At 33.0% G+C, this 16,595-nt stretch overlaps 1 pseudogene across 1 annotated transcript; it reads right to left on the reverse strand.

Moving 5' to 3' along the window:
* Positions 1-8,620: 8,620 nt before the first annotated feature.
* On the reverse strand, positions 8,621-10,056 carry LOC143591065 (BAG family molecular chaperone regulator 1-like; annotated as a pseudogene). Its single transcript, XR_013145598.1, has 2 exons — positions 9,679-10,056; positions 8,621-8,898 (listed from the first exon to the last, which is right to left on the reverse strand). The product of XR_013145598.1 is annotated as a BAG family molecular chaperone regulator 1-like (transcript).
* Between the last annotated feature and the right edge of the window lie 6,539 nt (positions 10,057-16,595).

The following is a 16,595-nucleotide window of genomic DNA, read 5'->3' on the forward strand; positions in this document are numbered from 1 at the left end:
CCACCTGATGTTGCACGTTATCGAGATCCCATCTTAAGGTTTTAACCAAGTAATCGCCAATCAAACCAACTTTATCTTTCTTAAGCCACACATCTGGCTTGTTTGTCACTTCCTCTCTCGACAATAAGCTAGGACAGGCTAACAGCTCTTGTTAGGCTTGTGCAACCCTAATGGGCATGACCCATCTCCAATTCCAAGTTACTTCTTCTCCTAACTTGGCTTAACTCATGCACAATCACATCTTTTTTCTATTCTCTTGCAAATAATAAAGGAAACTCATCTTTTAATGGTTTTTCACCCCCCCCCCCCCCCCCCCCCAAACATCAATCCAGAACTTTATTTTATCCCCCCTGCCCAATTGAAATTTAAACCTATCGACAACTTTACTTTATTAGCTTCCATCCCTATATTGTTTACAGTCTTCCAATTTCCCCCAATAAACAAATAGCTGTGACGAATAAACAAGAATAACATATATACAAATTTTAACGGACATATATGAAACACGTTACAAATTTCTTATGGCGCATGAAATAAAGTTTAATAATCAATAATTTGCATAATTGATAATAGTGGTGGGCTCCACATTTTATATATTTCTTATGGCGCATGAAATCGTAACTCATGCTCTCTCTATTTACTTCTTTTTTAAATTACACGTGTTTTGATAATCACTAGACTAGTTTATTGCTAGCAATGTTTTTATTAGTTGTTCAACAACATTTTATAGTATTAATTAGCAGGAGACTAGTAAGGGTTAGCAAAACATAAAATCCGATCAAACTGTCAAAACCTAATCAAGTTGGTCGAAATTTGATATTTAATAGGTTCGGTTATAAAATTTTGTTGTTAGAATGGTTCTTTTCACGGTTAGGTCTAATTTAGAACATTGAATTCGCCATGTAAACTGCACAAGTTGTTTAAATTTTATTATGCACACAAATATTTGCTTATCACACAATAGAATAATTGGTTATCATACAATACGTATGAGACAACTTACGCCCGCAAACAATATTTATTTTGAACCCTTCTTTTGGTACTAAATGTTGTTGATATGTATATGTATAACTTTTACAGCTCGGAATCATTAATGAGTTCAAATATGTCATTTAATTAATAAATCCATGAATCTAAATACGTAAAATGTTACTAATAACTTCAAATTCAGAGCGTAATATGTCATTAACACATATTTAAGCGTAATTCGTCTACAAAACATAAATTCAATAAATTGAGACTAATTCAGAACGTAAACCAGAGCTTATTACTTATTATGTCATAGTTGTGTTTTCTTAAATAAAATCACAATCAATTGAATATATCCTACGAAGTTTTTGAATATGCTCAATTAAGCTCTTATTAGAGTTCAGAATATTATGCTAAAAATTAACGTTCAAATCAATTATGCTTTGTTTTTCTTCATCCTCATAGCTCTCCTCATCCTCGTCATTTATCAGATTCAATTTCTAATAGATTCAAGATTTCACTACATGATATGTTTTGAGTCAAATTTGATTTTGGATCTGATCGTGGATTTCAAATTGGATCTGATCGTGATGGAGGAAATGGTTACAATTGTTGGTCGATAGAAGAACGAGTGAATTAGTTTAGGTTAATTACAATTATGTCATCGCGTGTAATTGAAATCGACGCTTGATAGGGTCGTGTACGTAATGTAAGATAAGTTATTATATTTAATTAGTCATATACATGTGTATTATAATAATGCACCATGTTTATCGTTTTGAAATTTTATTAGTACATAACCTCTTGAAAACAATAAAACAAATCGCCTCAAAATGCCAAATTCGAAGCATTGACCGTATTAATATATCTAAAACTGGCTGAACAGCAACGACTTTATGCATTAAAATTGACATGGTTCTTTTTTGGTATACTTATAAACTATATATATAAACTAAAAGAATTATATTTAGTAACTATACTTAATTTTTCTGTGTTATTATAATTTATTAATTACATATAAACTATATATATAAAGTATAAACTAAAAGAATTATATTTAGTAACTAGAGTTTTAGTAATAAGTGAGAAGGAGTTGTTAGCTGGTATTTTTTTAATAATTAAATGTTACACTCAATAGAAATTGAACTCATTTCATAGTGGTAATAGTGTCTCTCTTAAATGATCAACACTTGTCGTGCACCGTTACCCAACTCCAAATCCCCCTTACAATGATGTTACCTATATTTCAGAGCGCATACGTGAACTGGGATTTGAACCTGAGCCTTTTTAGAAGGAAAACCTTTTACTAGGGCTACCGTAACATGTCGGACACGACACGATAAGACACGATTGCCTGTTATAATAAACACGATCAGGACACAATAACTAATGTCATTTTTTCGAAACACGAGCACGAATTGTTTAGTAGCAAGTTAACCTGTTAAGACCTGTTAAGGGATCTGTTTAAACAACCATAATACATGTGAAACAAATTTTTAAAAAGCAACCATAAAAGTCTTAATCAATATAATCCATATAATATTGGACACAAAAATCCACAATCCTTAACACATGAAACAAAAAACCAAAAATTCGTAACATATTTGAAACAAAAAACCATAACCATAGAAGGGAATCATAACATCTATTGAAAATATAATAGCGGGTTCTGACGAACATGAGTGAAATAAGTAAGTTATTAGGCTTAGGACTTTAGGAGTGTATATTTATTTATTTCTTTTAAGTTAAAAATCTACACAAGTTACTAACATGTTGACAAGTCTTTAACCTGTTATGACACGAATTTTAACATGTCTTAAACACGTCAGGGCCGGCCAAAGGGTGTGGCAGGGTAGTCGACGGCCACGTGCCCGACACCTCTCCAGGCCCGAATTTTTTTTTTTAAAAAAAATAAATATTTTTTTATGAAAAAAAGTATGTATAATCAATGTTTCAACACAATTACATAAACACTATTTTGATCTAGTGACAAAGAGGTATGACATCTAACTAATAGGTTTTGGGTTAAGTCTTATTTGAGACATTTTTAAGTTTATTTTTATACAAAAGTTTTTACACAACTCAAATCATTTCCAAGTAAGCCCCAAATTTTTTTTGGCCCAAAATATTTTTTGTCTTCTCGGAGCCAGCCCTGAAACAGGTCGACCTGTTTAAGACATGAAACCTGTTAAACTCAAACTTGTTAAAACTCGTGTCATTTCATGTTAACACGTCCGTGTTATAAAATGGCAACTAAAAGTCTTGTATATAAGAAAGAGTCTCAAAGTAAATTTCATTTTAGGCCCAAATAAGGTTTTGTAATTTTTTCGTCCGAACAATCCAACCATCAGGTCTGACTTCTTATTCCTCAAAATCGTAATAACAATTCAACACATTTTTTAATCTAACTACGACAAAGATGACAATCGATATATTATTAATAAATATTTTTAGAATTCTGTCTTGTCGTTTTACAAAAACTCTTTTTTCAAGAGATAAAATTAGTTTGAATATTTAGATGATTATAGTTAATTTATTCAATGAAAAATGTGTTTTTGTAAATGCTTAATTGATCTTGTTTAAAATATGAAGTAATATTTGTATTAATTTAATGGTACATGTCAAATTTGAAGCCCGTCACCCTTTTCTTTTTTTCTTTTGTAACGCGTAGAATATTAAGACCATGTGTAATGGTCACGTTGTGGCTGCGTTTTGGGTGAAAACGCGGGGGTACACCGCCCCCTCCCCCCCCCCCGCGCGTTATGTTGAAATTTTTTTTTGGTGCGTTTTAGATACAACGCGAGAATGGCACACATATCCAAAAAAAATACCGTTGGGTGGGTGGGTCTTGTTGTTAACGGGATCGCCGGAAAAAATGGTGGTGGTGGTGGGTGGTAACGGGATCGCCGGAAAAAAAGGTGGGTGAGTTACAGATCGGAGAAGAAGGAGAAAAAATGATGGTGGTGGGTGAGTTACAGATCGGAGAAGAAGGAGAAAAAGGGTGGTGGTGGTGGGTGGTAACGGGATCGCCGGAAAAATGGTGGTGGTGGGTTTCATGGTGGCCGGAACTCCGACGGCGTCAAATCGGAGAATCTAGTGACACCATGGTGGTGGTGGGTTTCATGGTGGCCGGAATAGTTGGATCCGGTGGGTTTCGTGGTGGTCGGAATAATTGGATCCGGTAGTGGGTGCAAAAAAGTGTAAACGTGACTGGGCGCCACGTGACGCATAACTCCTGGATGTGGAGAGTTATGACTACAGCCTGTTTTTGTACAAAACCATAACTCTGACTGTGAGCCACGTGACGCATAACCCCTGGATATGAAGCTTTACGACTACACATGGTCTAATAGGTTTAGATTAGATTTAAATGTTTCTTTTTTATAATTTTTTGACACGTGTCAAAGTCCCATCAGTTTCCCTTTAATCTCTATCATACCTTCAAAATCTTTTTCTTCTAAATAATTATTTTAATAGAATCAACCTTTTTTGTGATTTAAATAATTAAAGGAATACAAAAACGTGAAAATTCAGGTGAGAGATCCAACTTTTCGTGGATATTATAAAATATAAAGTCTCAAAAAAGCAAGATAAACATGAGTATAAGCGTCGTCGTTATCAAGTAATCATGTCACAAGGCATAATTTGTGTGCTAATTAACCTTGTTTTGAGCAGTCGACATAGATTTTTTAATTTTTTTTAAAACTAACGCTTCTAACATGTAAGGGATACCGTTAATATTCCTCCTTCAAGACTTGAACACATGACTTCCTCATAGATGAAACACTTAGGGAAAACCTTCAAAACGACCCCGTCAAAGTGATGATGGTATAAGTTTCATTTGCTAAGGTGCAAATTGGTTGTGAGAACTAAACAAGTAAAAAGCATTATCTCTATTTAAAAAAAAAACATAGACAAAGAGAAGAGAAAAAGATGTCGTGTTAACGGGTCGGTGGGCCAAACTCAAACGCTATTCATACGTTTGTGGGTTGATACAAGCATAATTTGTTTGTCTGAAAATTTTTATTATTATGTTTGCATATATTGCAACTTGAAGTCTATAAGTTTACACCTGAAAACTCATGTTATAAACAATTTTTCCTAAACTATAACGTTTGACGTTTATTCACGTTTATTCATCCTTCAGCTTTTAAAATCAAGTAGTTTCGGTTATAAAAAAAACACAATTTAAAGTTTTATAAAAACAAAAAGGTCAATTCGTAAACTCCTTAGACTAACTCGTATACCACTGTTTAGCTGAATATTTCTCCTCAACAAACTACCCAATGCATCCCATCTTTGGATTTGAATTCAATTGAGGGTCACATTTGCATACTCACTTCTTCAAAATTAATTATGTTTTTTTGTTGTTTATATTAGACTTCCAAAATTGACCTTTGACTTAGAACTTAATATGTTAAGGTATCGACACTGGCTCATGGGATCGTAACAAGTTTACTTATTCAATTTTTATATAACTATTCTAATATGATTACATAAATAATAATTTCAGTAAAAGATTATTTCTTTCTTGAAACAGAAAGACATTTAGTATGTGTTATTTCAAGTTTGGTAACAAGAAAAAGGTTTTAAAAGTTATACTCTAATTGGGCCCAAGTCCACTTACAAACAAGGTGTGTGATGATGGCGGTCCAGTTTCATTAAATAGTGTCGAAACGCATAACCGAACCGGCATGTCGGGTTCCCTTCCAATCGGCAGGCTGGTTCGGTTATGAAAGAAGTTAATTTGTATAATGATATGTTTAAATTAGTTATAAGTTATCTGTTTTGTTGTTTTTTTTTTGAACGAAACACATAACTTATAACTAATTTAAACATATCTTTTGACTTGAATTTTATATCTTTTGTGTGACTTTGACTTGAATTTTATATCTTTTGGTGTCGGACACTAACCCATTAATCGTAACAAGATTATATCAGTTTTATAAATAACTAATGATGTAAAAATAAATTCTTTAAAAACAATCCTATTTTTCTTGAAAATGAAAGAGATTTGAGAGGTTGATAACATCTAGCTATTTTACTATTAAGTTGTCCTGTTTTATTTATAAATTATAAACCAAATCTATAAATTATATACTCAGTTGATCAATCTCAGTTTGAGTATAATTTTTTAAATTGTGTTCTAATTGTAACTTTTTTTTTCAAACAACGAAGTTTCAAAAGGCACTATTTGGTAAATAGTTTATTTTTGTGAAAAAAGCTTTCTTAAAAAATCTATTTAAAAAAAGAACATTTTTAAAATGAAAAAAAAAGGATCTTTTTTCTATTTAATATAACCTAATTTGAAAGGGGGAATAAGCCAATAAGGTACGTATTATTTTGGAAAGAACGAAGCCCAATAAGTAAGTTTCTCTTTGAAGTTCACGTAATCCTAACAAGAAACGAAGCTCATTTAAAAAGATAAGAAGCACTCTGATTGGGCCAAAGTCCACTTACAATCTACAAAGCCCAAAATCAAGTATATGTAATATGTGGGTTTTGATATCAAGTATACGAACCGGTTTGGGAGAAACCGGTTCGGTCATGATTTGATCGGGCGATTTGTGATCAGTTTGAGACCTGTACCTAAGACGAACCGGTTTTGACTAACTTTGACTCGATCATATCTGATTTGGGCCCAAAACCGGTTTTGTATACAAGTAGTCACATGGGTACGAAATGTTACTAAACTAACGAAGAATTTTAGAAAAATTTTAATACATATGATACCTATAGTCCTATACCAATCCTACAATGTGAGGTACGTTTATGTATTCCAGCTTAGCCTTCCAGATACTTAAGGGTGTAAATGAGCACCAATATTTGTGGTCTACTTTAGATCATCTAGATAAGTGGTAAACCGCCCTAATCGACTTAGTTTTAATGAACTCAAGCATGTATTAGAGCACATTGAATAATGAACTCGAGCATAAACTTTTCTTCTTAACATATAAAATATATATATAAAAATAATAAATATCGTTTTATACAAAATTATGATCGTGAAAACTAAATATTATGAATTACGTTATATAAAAAAAATTGTAATCACATATAGAAATAAAATAATCATGCATGTATACCAATATAACATTTATATACTTGATAAATACTAAACAAATTGAGCCGATTATAGCTTGATTTTGAAAATCTACTGATGAGCAAGCTCATTCACGAGCTCGGCTAAGCTCGCTTACATTCCTAGCGGCAATATAAATAATAATATTACTTACGGGTTACTTTAAGTTTAACTGAAAAGTACATATTATTTAAACCGATTCGTTTCTTTATCTAGAAAAAATGCAACCAAACCTAATGGGTTATTTGGTTAGCAGTATGTTCTGGAAAGAAATGTACCTAGTGGCTAGTCATTCACGACTTCACATATATTTAATTGATCAAACAACACAATAATTCTAGTTGTGCGACACAAATGTTGTTTATTAGTATAGTAGTAGCCGCTCCGCTTTAATTGTACAAGAAATGACCCCCACAAAAAGGAAGCCAATGACTGAAAACAACAAAGAATGGAGCATAGGTACCGTTTCAAAAGCTAAGAGTTTCACACACTACACCATAATATTATTACCTATTCATTTACTTATTTATTGTAGTCTTTAAAGTAAATCCCAGCTGAATTTGGGGTGTATTGTATTTGTGTTGTTTGATGGTGGGGCAGGCAAAGGAGTGGGAACGGAATCAAAAGTTTCCCACTGTGTAGTTACCACAACTTCCCCTGTTGTCGATGGTTTTCGCTGTTGACATGCCACCGGAGTGGTTGATAAATTTCCAACGGATCGTTTGGAGTTAGGGAACGACGACGGCTGGTGGTGTTGATTTGTTGAGGCGTCCTTGAAATATCTTGGCTCTTGATTTCGTGAAGTCGGTAGTTCCTGGACTTGTCCCTCATTCCCATTCCCGTTTTCGTTACCATTGGTTGAGTTCTTACTCATTAAAAGATCAAGAGTTTCCACATACTTTTGAACTCTTTTCACCTATGGAATCGATGAAAAATTAAGTTTGGTCAAACTTGAATAAGCCAAAATTTTCTTTTAAAAAAATGCAAATATAATATAAGAATTTAGTGGCATAAACAAGTAACAATTAACTAAACAAAAATAAATTAGATCTAGAAATAAAAGAAAAAAGCTTTAAAACAAAATAATATGAGATTGCAAGTTGCAAAAATCATAATTAATTTCTAATTACTATGAGAAAATTAAAAGTTTTAAACAATATAAATGATGTAAAGATCTTAGGTAGGTTGTAAAAGTTATAATTAATCTCTAATTCTGTGTGTGCTCATATGCTTCTAATTTCCAAGCTACCGGCCCCAAAGAAATGTATTTATATGAAATAATCTAGACTTTTTATTGTTTGTATAGGTCTAGCCCGTCTTGTAAGACTGGACCCGCCTATGTTTTTGTGAACAAGTATACCTGCATGTTCCTCTGTAATCTTACATCACCGTCCGTCGTGATTCCATCTAGTTTAAGCAGTTGGTTCATTAATAACTCGATCACAGTCAACAGTGTTTTCTCCGCCACTTTCCCTCCTTTGGAGATAACCAATTCATGCGCCGACACTTGCCTCGCGTACAAAATTGCAACAATTAATGTGTTACAACATAATAACATTGATAATAGTTTTGATTCTTATATTTCTATACCTGACCAGCTAGTCTATCAACCTCCAAACTAATCTCAGAAATTGATTTCGCGGCCTTCTCTATCTTTGCATTCTTCCTCCTCTCAATATGCCTCTTTTCTTGGCTAATCGGGTCCTCCACTAATACCATTTTCGATCGGTCCTTTACACCAACAATATCCATAAACGTTTTTTAGCTCCTTTCTTTATTCTTGTATATTAGTTTTTGATCTTTGTGGTGTAGCCCGGTCGGGCCCGATAGCATCTTCTTCAATTCACCTATTGAAACAATTTTAAAAAGGTTATTGGTAAATAATATTGTTGATGTATTTTATTACTGAAAACTAGATCTCTTTGTATAGAAAAATTACGGAAATAAAAAAGAAAAAGATAATGATAAAATTAAACAACTAATAATAACAAAATAAAAATAAAAATAATAATGATAATAAACAAAATCAAAATATTATAATATATATATATAATTTTTTTAAATGACTACATACACACCCGTTTACTCTACTTTTAAATTACTCTAAAAGAAAATATACTCCTAAGTCTGCAGGTTTTTCTCATTGGTCTTTTTTTTTTTCAAAGACAAAAGCCTTGACCCTCTGCCCAAAGCTAAAATGACAAATATAATAAATAACTAATAACTATAATAGATAAATAAATTAACCAACTAATAATAATAAACAAAATAAAAAAATTTAATATATATAATTAACTATAATCAAGGCCGTATCCGAGAATTTAAACAGCTCGGCCGAGCCAAAATAAAAGGGCCCGTAGACCTTAACAAAAAAATTTTATTTGCTAATGTACATGAATAAAACTTTTATCGATCGATTTATTATTAGCAGAAACCATTCTAAACATGTAATTATCTCATAAGCCATTGCGAATAACCTTATTTTTAACACCAAAAAACATATATGTGTAATATGTATAAAAACGTTTGTGCCCCGACCGATGATGCAGCTCGCACACCCTCCGAGCCTCCCCTGACTATAATACACACTTAAAACACAAAATCTGAACAAAACATATAACTTTTACCGAATGTTGCTTGGGAGCTAATATTGATTTCATGATACATGGACCCGTATTTAACCCGAATCTGAATAGTTGGTGGAGGCACTCGAATCTGCTCATCATTCGGGTCTCGTTTCTGCACCAGCATTCCTCCGGGCCGGACCTCCCATTCATTATCACCACCGAGGCCCATGGATCTCCGGTTAACTGAACCGGGCTCGGTTGCGTTGGTCTTCATGTGCATCATGTTGCTAGATTCAGTATAACTGGTTGAGAGTTGAAACCTTTGCCAATTAATAATATTGAGATAAGACTCAGATCAAAGCATTGGCGGTGGTGTCATGTCATAAATCATAAATCTTAAATAGCAATAAATAATGATCGTTTCAAACAACCACCAAAATCATATATAAATCTAGGACAACACGTGTCTAGAGAAGTACGTAATTGCTGTGGTCAGATTGTGGTACTAGGTTCCGACCGGTGCCGGAAAACAAGAGTCTAGTTATGGCCGACAAGTATCCAACGAAGTCTGCAATCTTTAGTTATTGGATTTGGTGGAGAGAAGAGAATGAATGCTGAAGCAAATTAGGAAAGTGGGTAAAGTAAATGTAAATGAATGTTTTTCAAGGTGCTAATCTATTGAAGGAAAGTGGAAAGATGTGATATACTCATATGTAAACATTGTAAACTAAATTTAAATGAATGAATGGCGAATGATATATATAGTATAGATTTAGAGCATTAAAACATGTCGTGTCTTTGGGCGAGGTGAGTTAAGTGGGTTTTACTTGGAACGTCAAGTCAAACTCGGATGCCAGCGTGGATCCCGATCATGTCAACATAGTTGACCTGAGTGGGGTGGCGGGGCGCGACGTGTTCGCGCAGTGAGATAATTTAACAGTGAAAGTCACCGTTCGAAAAAATATATACTCAGAATATTTTTAAATAACGAATTTCTTTTAATATTTAGCGACAAAATGACTAACGGGTCATGTTTTATATATTTTTATAAAACGTAAATTTCTTTAATTTCAAAACTCGAACTCAAGACCCTTAGGTGTTTATAAGTTTTTGTGTTTGTTACTGGACCACCACCCCATTACTAGACATGTAATATATACAAATTTTAGATTTGGTTTTTGATTATTTGGAATCATAGTTATATTAATAGTGAGGGTATAATACTATAATTATCTTACCGCCTTTCAAAAAAAATAAAATTATGTTACTATTTTTAAGTTTTTAATACATACGATAAGTGATAACCAATAGTTATGCAAAAGATATATTTGTTAGCTGAAAGTTACCTCAAAACATTTTTTCTTTTATAATTTTATTTGTTCTACCTCCTTTTTAACTTATCAAATCAATAATTAACATCTCCTTGTAACAACCGAAAACCGCATGGTTACATAACATGCAACCTTCCTCACATTCTTCAATCACCGATTAAGCATATTAATTTGGGATATGTAATTGTGTTTTTCTGTTGAATTACGATGTGTTGGTTTATTCATATGCCAAGGTTTTTATATGGGTGGTAGTGCTATAAGGTTATAAACGGTGTTCAACTTCGGTTTGTAAGCTACTTTTGATTTAGTTTCTTGCCCACATTGTCTTGGCTATCAGGCTATGGTTTGTACATAATTTTGGATCGCGTTTTCACAAACTTTAGAATATGCAAAAGAATCCAAAACCATATCGAAAAACTTGAAACCTGAATCGTTGACGTTGGGTAACTGGACAAAATAAGGATACTTGGATCAGGCATGAGATTAGTATTGAAAAATTCACGTTTTTTGAACACTTGTATAATTAGGTGATACACGCATGATTACTTAATACGAATTTAAACACGGATTTTAACGAAAGTCATTAATAGAACGAAAACTTGTTACAGAATAGAAACAACGTAATCCTAACAATTATATTTTAAACTTAGACAACATACGCATAAAAGTAAATCACAAATTCGTCATGTAATTAACAATTGATTTACGTTATGGCATGTAACCTATTGGTATCAAGGTATATACGTAGTGGTATAATACCTCGATCATGATGTTGAATTGTAGAGAGTTCAGATCACATAATAGATAATAGTGTAGGTTTAAGAGCATATATAAATATTGTGTATCGATAAAGGTGATTTATAGAAGTATTTGAGAGTAGTTTAGTTTGGCGTGAGCTTGTTTTTGTTGGGCTAAAAGGGCAAGTAAAAAGTACAAAGTACAGCAAATTATATGACAAGCTACGTGATTAAGAAGGTAAGAAGTTAATAAATTGGAGTTAAAGTGACAACGAAGTACATAAAGGCGAGGGCGTCGTAGGTGTGTATTACTTAAAAGGAGGGTGTGGCAGTTAACAATACCTGTCCTACACTCCTGTTCTTAATTATTGCTCAACACCAATTATCTAACCTTTTATTCAACCTTTTTATATTAGGGAAATTTACATAATAGAGATATCTATTTTAGCCTACATCTCTCAAATTATAGGTTTTTTACCAATAAACAATTGACATGTCACCGAAGCCGGCTAAGGGCTTAGCCGCCACTTTATGGGCACGGAATTTTATGAAAAGTACCTTCAGCCAATAGAAATTCGACATGTGTCAAAGGCGGCTAAACATAGCCTACATATATGGTTATTTAGCCGGCATCTTTGACTCTTAGCCGGCTTCGAGATACTTGTCTATTTAGTTAGCCGGCTCCAAATATTCCTTCTTAGGCGACTCCAACTCGGCTTGTAGGCTAAGGCTTTACTTAGCCGCCCTCTTTTTTTCATTTAGTCGTCTAATTTTAGCCGTCAAAATTGAATATTTTACCAAACTTAATAACTCTATTAAATATTTAGCCGGCTTCACTTAGCCTTCCTCTTAGCCGGTGTAGATTTAGCCCCCAAAATTAAATATTTTTACCTACTCAATTAATTATTTAGCCGGTTTCGCTTAGCCGTCAATTTTTTTTCTCTTAGCCGGCATGTTTTAGCCATCAGAAATAAATACATTTACTCACCCAAATTTAATTTTTCACGATCCATTTTTATAAAACTATACAACCATATTCACTACATCTTATAAAACCATCTTCACCATCTCAAACTTTTTTACTTTCTTATCACAAGATCCTCGTATTTTCAAAAAAAAATATGTTTGTTAACGTCGTCGTTTACTCATATCAGATTGTAGGCTTTACTTAGCCGGGTTTTTACGAATGAATTAACTTGCTTTTTTTATTAAAATTATTTTTATGTACGTAGATACTAACAAAAAAGTAATACACGGAAATGTTCATTAATAATAAAAATTAAGAAACATAGTAATAACAAAGCATACTAAATAAAGATTACAATCTCCTCGATGGTAGGCCGACAACGGCAAATGTAAATTTTTTCTGCCACAAACCTCCGATATTTAAGCATTTTTTCCTTAAAATCTCCTTCAAAATTACGCTGTTTTTCAAAACATAAATGTTCCATTAACATACAAACAAATACCCTCAAAAATTTATATTTGGCGTTGTCGGCATACCATCAAGTAGATTGTAATCTTTATTTAGTATGCTTTGTTATTATTATGTTTCTTAATTTTTATTATTAATGAACATTTCTGTGTATTACTTTTTTGTTAGTATCTACGTACATAAAAATAATTTTAATAAAAATAAACCAAGTTAATTCATTCATAAAAAACCCGGATAAGTAAAGCCTACAATCTGATCTGAGTAAACGACGACGTTAACAAACATATTTTTTTGAAAATACGAGGATCTTGTGATAAGAAAGTAAAAAAGTTTGAGATGGTGAAGATGGTTTTATAAGATGTAGTGAATATGGTTGTATAGTTTTATAAAAATGGTTCGTGAAAAATTAAATTTGGGTGAGTAAATGTATTTATTTCTGATGGCTAAAACATGCCGGCTAAGAGAAAAAAAATTGACGGCTAAGCGAAACCGGCTAAATAATTAATTGAGTAGGTAAAAATATTTAATTTTGGGGGCTAAATTTACACCGGCTAAGAGGAAGGCTAAGTGAAGCCGGCTAAATATTTAATAGAGTTATTAAGTTTGGTAAAATATTCAATTTTGGCGGCTAAAATTAGACGACTAAATGAAAAAAATAGGGCGGCTAAGTAAAGCCTTAGCCTACAAGCCGAGTTGGAGTCGCCTAAGAAGGAATATTTGGAGCCGGCTAACTAAATAGACAAGTATCTCGAAGCCGGCTAAATAACCATAGATGTAGGCTAAGTTTAGCCGCCTTTGACAGGTGTCGAATTTCTATTGGCTAAAGGTACTTTTCATAAAATTCCGTGCCCATAAAGTGGCGGCCGGCTTCGGTGACGTGTCATTTGTTTATTGGTCAAAAAACCAACGATTGTAGAAATGTAGGCTAAAATAGACATGTCTATTTTGATAAATTCTTTGTCAAACATGTTTATTTTGGTAATTTTCCCTTTATATTACTTTGCAACCAACAAAATTATGTATTGCAATTTTTTTCATTGAAAATCAAAGATGAGTTAAAACTTAAAACACTAAAACACCCTTCCATTTATAAATACACACTAGATTTAAATCATAGAACAAAGTCACAAACGAGAAATAAGGCCCGTGTGTTGGCGGTGCGTTAAATGTTGATTTTCTTTTAAAAGCTAAATGTTGAATTGTTTTATGCCTATGATAGGGAAAAAACAAGCTAAGTATTTCTAAATTAAAGAAAATTTCAAACAAATTTCGAAATAATAAAAGGTAGGGAAATAATCTAAAATAAGTATTTCTAAAAACAAATTTCAAGTTTTATGTACCATTTGTCAAAAATTCCAAAAATAGGTATAATAACAAGTCGTGACGAGTAGATTTTGTTAACACATGAGTAGTTTGCAAATCTAATTAAAACATGTCACGTGGCCATAAACTAACCGTGACGAGCACAATCACTGATCATTTAGTCGCCACAAATAAAGAAGTTGCATGTCTCGTAATCATCGCACACAACTACTGCACAAATCCTTTTATCGCGACGAGTAGATCTTATAACATTTCGTGACACTAGTCGTATACCGAACTAACCATGACGAGGTGTTTGTTTACCAAATATATCGAACCGGTTAGTTTTATAAAAGACTAACTTGAACAATTAGTTTGAAAGCTCAATTAGTCATTACGGGTAGATCTTGGTCTATGACTAGTTCTTCCAGTATACATTTTCAAATGAGTAGTTTATTACTAGTTAACTTGTCGCTACTAGTTTGGCCTTACAATATACTCGTGACTACTCGTTTTCGCGGTAATCCAATGTATTTGAAAGACATATATAAATATTATGTAATCCTTTATTTTTATGTCATTTTCTTGAAAAAAATAATGTCCTTATTTTATATGATTTCTTATTTTTATGCGATATTGTATATAACTTTTATGTCATGTACCCTTTTTTTTCCCTTATTAGTGACGTATAATATACATACGAATTTATTTTATCAAAAAATGATATAAAGATGATATAATATATATGAATTCTCTGTTACCCCCCCCCCCCCCCCCCCTCTCATAATTTCTTTCTTGCAACCCCTTTCTCTTTAGCGGAAGAGAATACAAATGTGATTGTTGTAGTGGTGAAGCTTGGACATACACGTCGAGGGGGCTAGACTCAATATGTATAAAGAAATTCATAGACTAGAGGGGGGCGGGCTCAAAATTTCGGTAGGAAACGGGTGAATTTACCATGTATAAAAATTTTCGGCTGAAAAATGATAAATTTTACTGGCGAGCAAAAAAAAGGAGGCCGGGCTCAAAATCGACCGGAAACGGGTAATTTACACTATATATAAAAATTTTCAGACAAAAAGTAGATAAATTTACCCTACCGAGCAAAAACCCGTGGGGGCTGGATTCAATATTTCGGTCGAAAACGAGTAAATTTACATTGTGTATAAAAAATTTCGGCCGAAAAATGATAACTTTACACTACCGAGCGAAAAAACGGAGGGGCCGGGCCGAGGCCACCGCTGGCCCCAACTAAAGCTACCCCTGTGATTGTTTGTGGGTTAATGGAGCCGTTAGAGGATGAGTGGTGGTGAAGATGGCTAGGGTTAATTTGATGAAAAAGGTGAGTTGGCTAGGTGGAATCCACATATGACACATAATCCACATATGACACATAAGAATGTCTGCTCAATCAAAAAATGTTCATGTTAGAATGGACACGAGTGATAGAAACTAAGTTGAAACTGGTGTGTAACATTATATTAGTTTGAAGTAATATAAGTTATATGGTAAAAATCAAGAGTATTAAAATCTAATTTACCTAATAAGTATTGCGTGAAATAAATTTGAAATAGATTGTTATGAAAGGGAGTTGGCTAGGCCAAAACTGAAAATAGGTGAGGGGTCGTGTGACCATGAAAATGCAAGGGCAGCTACTATATTCAAACCAACTATGAATTTGTCTAGAAGATGTCTCAATTTCAACTGCCTTTCTAGAACCACTTTCAGTTTTCTACTACCCAACAACTTTATTACGTACCTAAGTTGATAATTAGGGCTGGTAATTCGTGTCTTAACAGGTTTAACAGGTAAGAGGCGACGCACGTGACACAAATATAAAACTTGAATACGGCTCGTTTAACTACTTTATATGCCATGACTATAAGACAGTTTTAAGTTTTGTGTACCAGTAAGGGATAATGAGGGAGTCTAGCTTACTAATTTCAATTATTTAAGAAAATAAAAAAAATCACATAACGCACTTTTTTGATTAACATGTCTTATCGTGTCTTTAACAGGTATCCAATTGCCAACCCTAGTTGGTATTACACTATTAGGAATAAGTATTCAATACTAGCAATGAAAATATGAAAAATACAAATCTTCTAATTTATTTCGTATATAATATTTGACATTGTTGGGGCCGTTTGAAACCCACCATCGAAGCTATAA

The sequence above is a fragment of the Bidens hawaiensis genome, unplaced genomic scaffold (genome assembly GCF_021521415.1).
Source record: "Bidens hawaiensis isolate Kalapana, Puna unplaced genomic scaffold, B.hawaiensis_p1.1 tig00001685_1, whole genome shotgun sequence".
NCBI classification, from domain to species: domain Eukaryota; kingdom Viridiplantae; phylum Streptophyta; class Magnoliopsida; order Asterales; family Asteraceae; genus Bidens; species Bidens hawaiensis.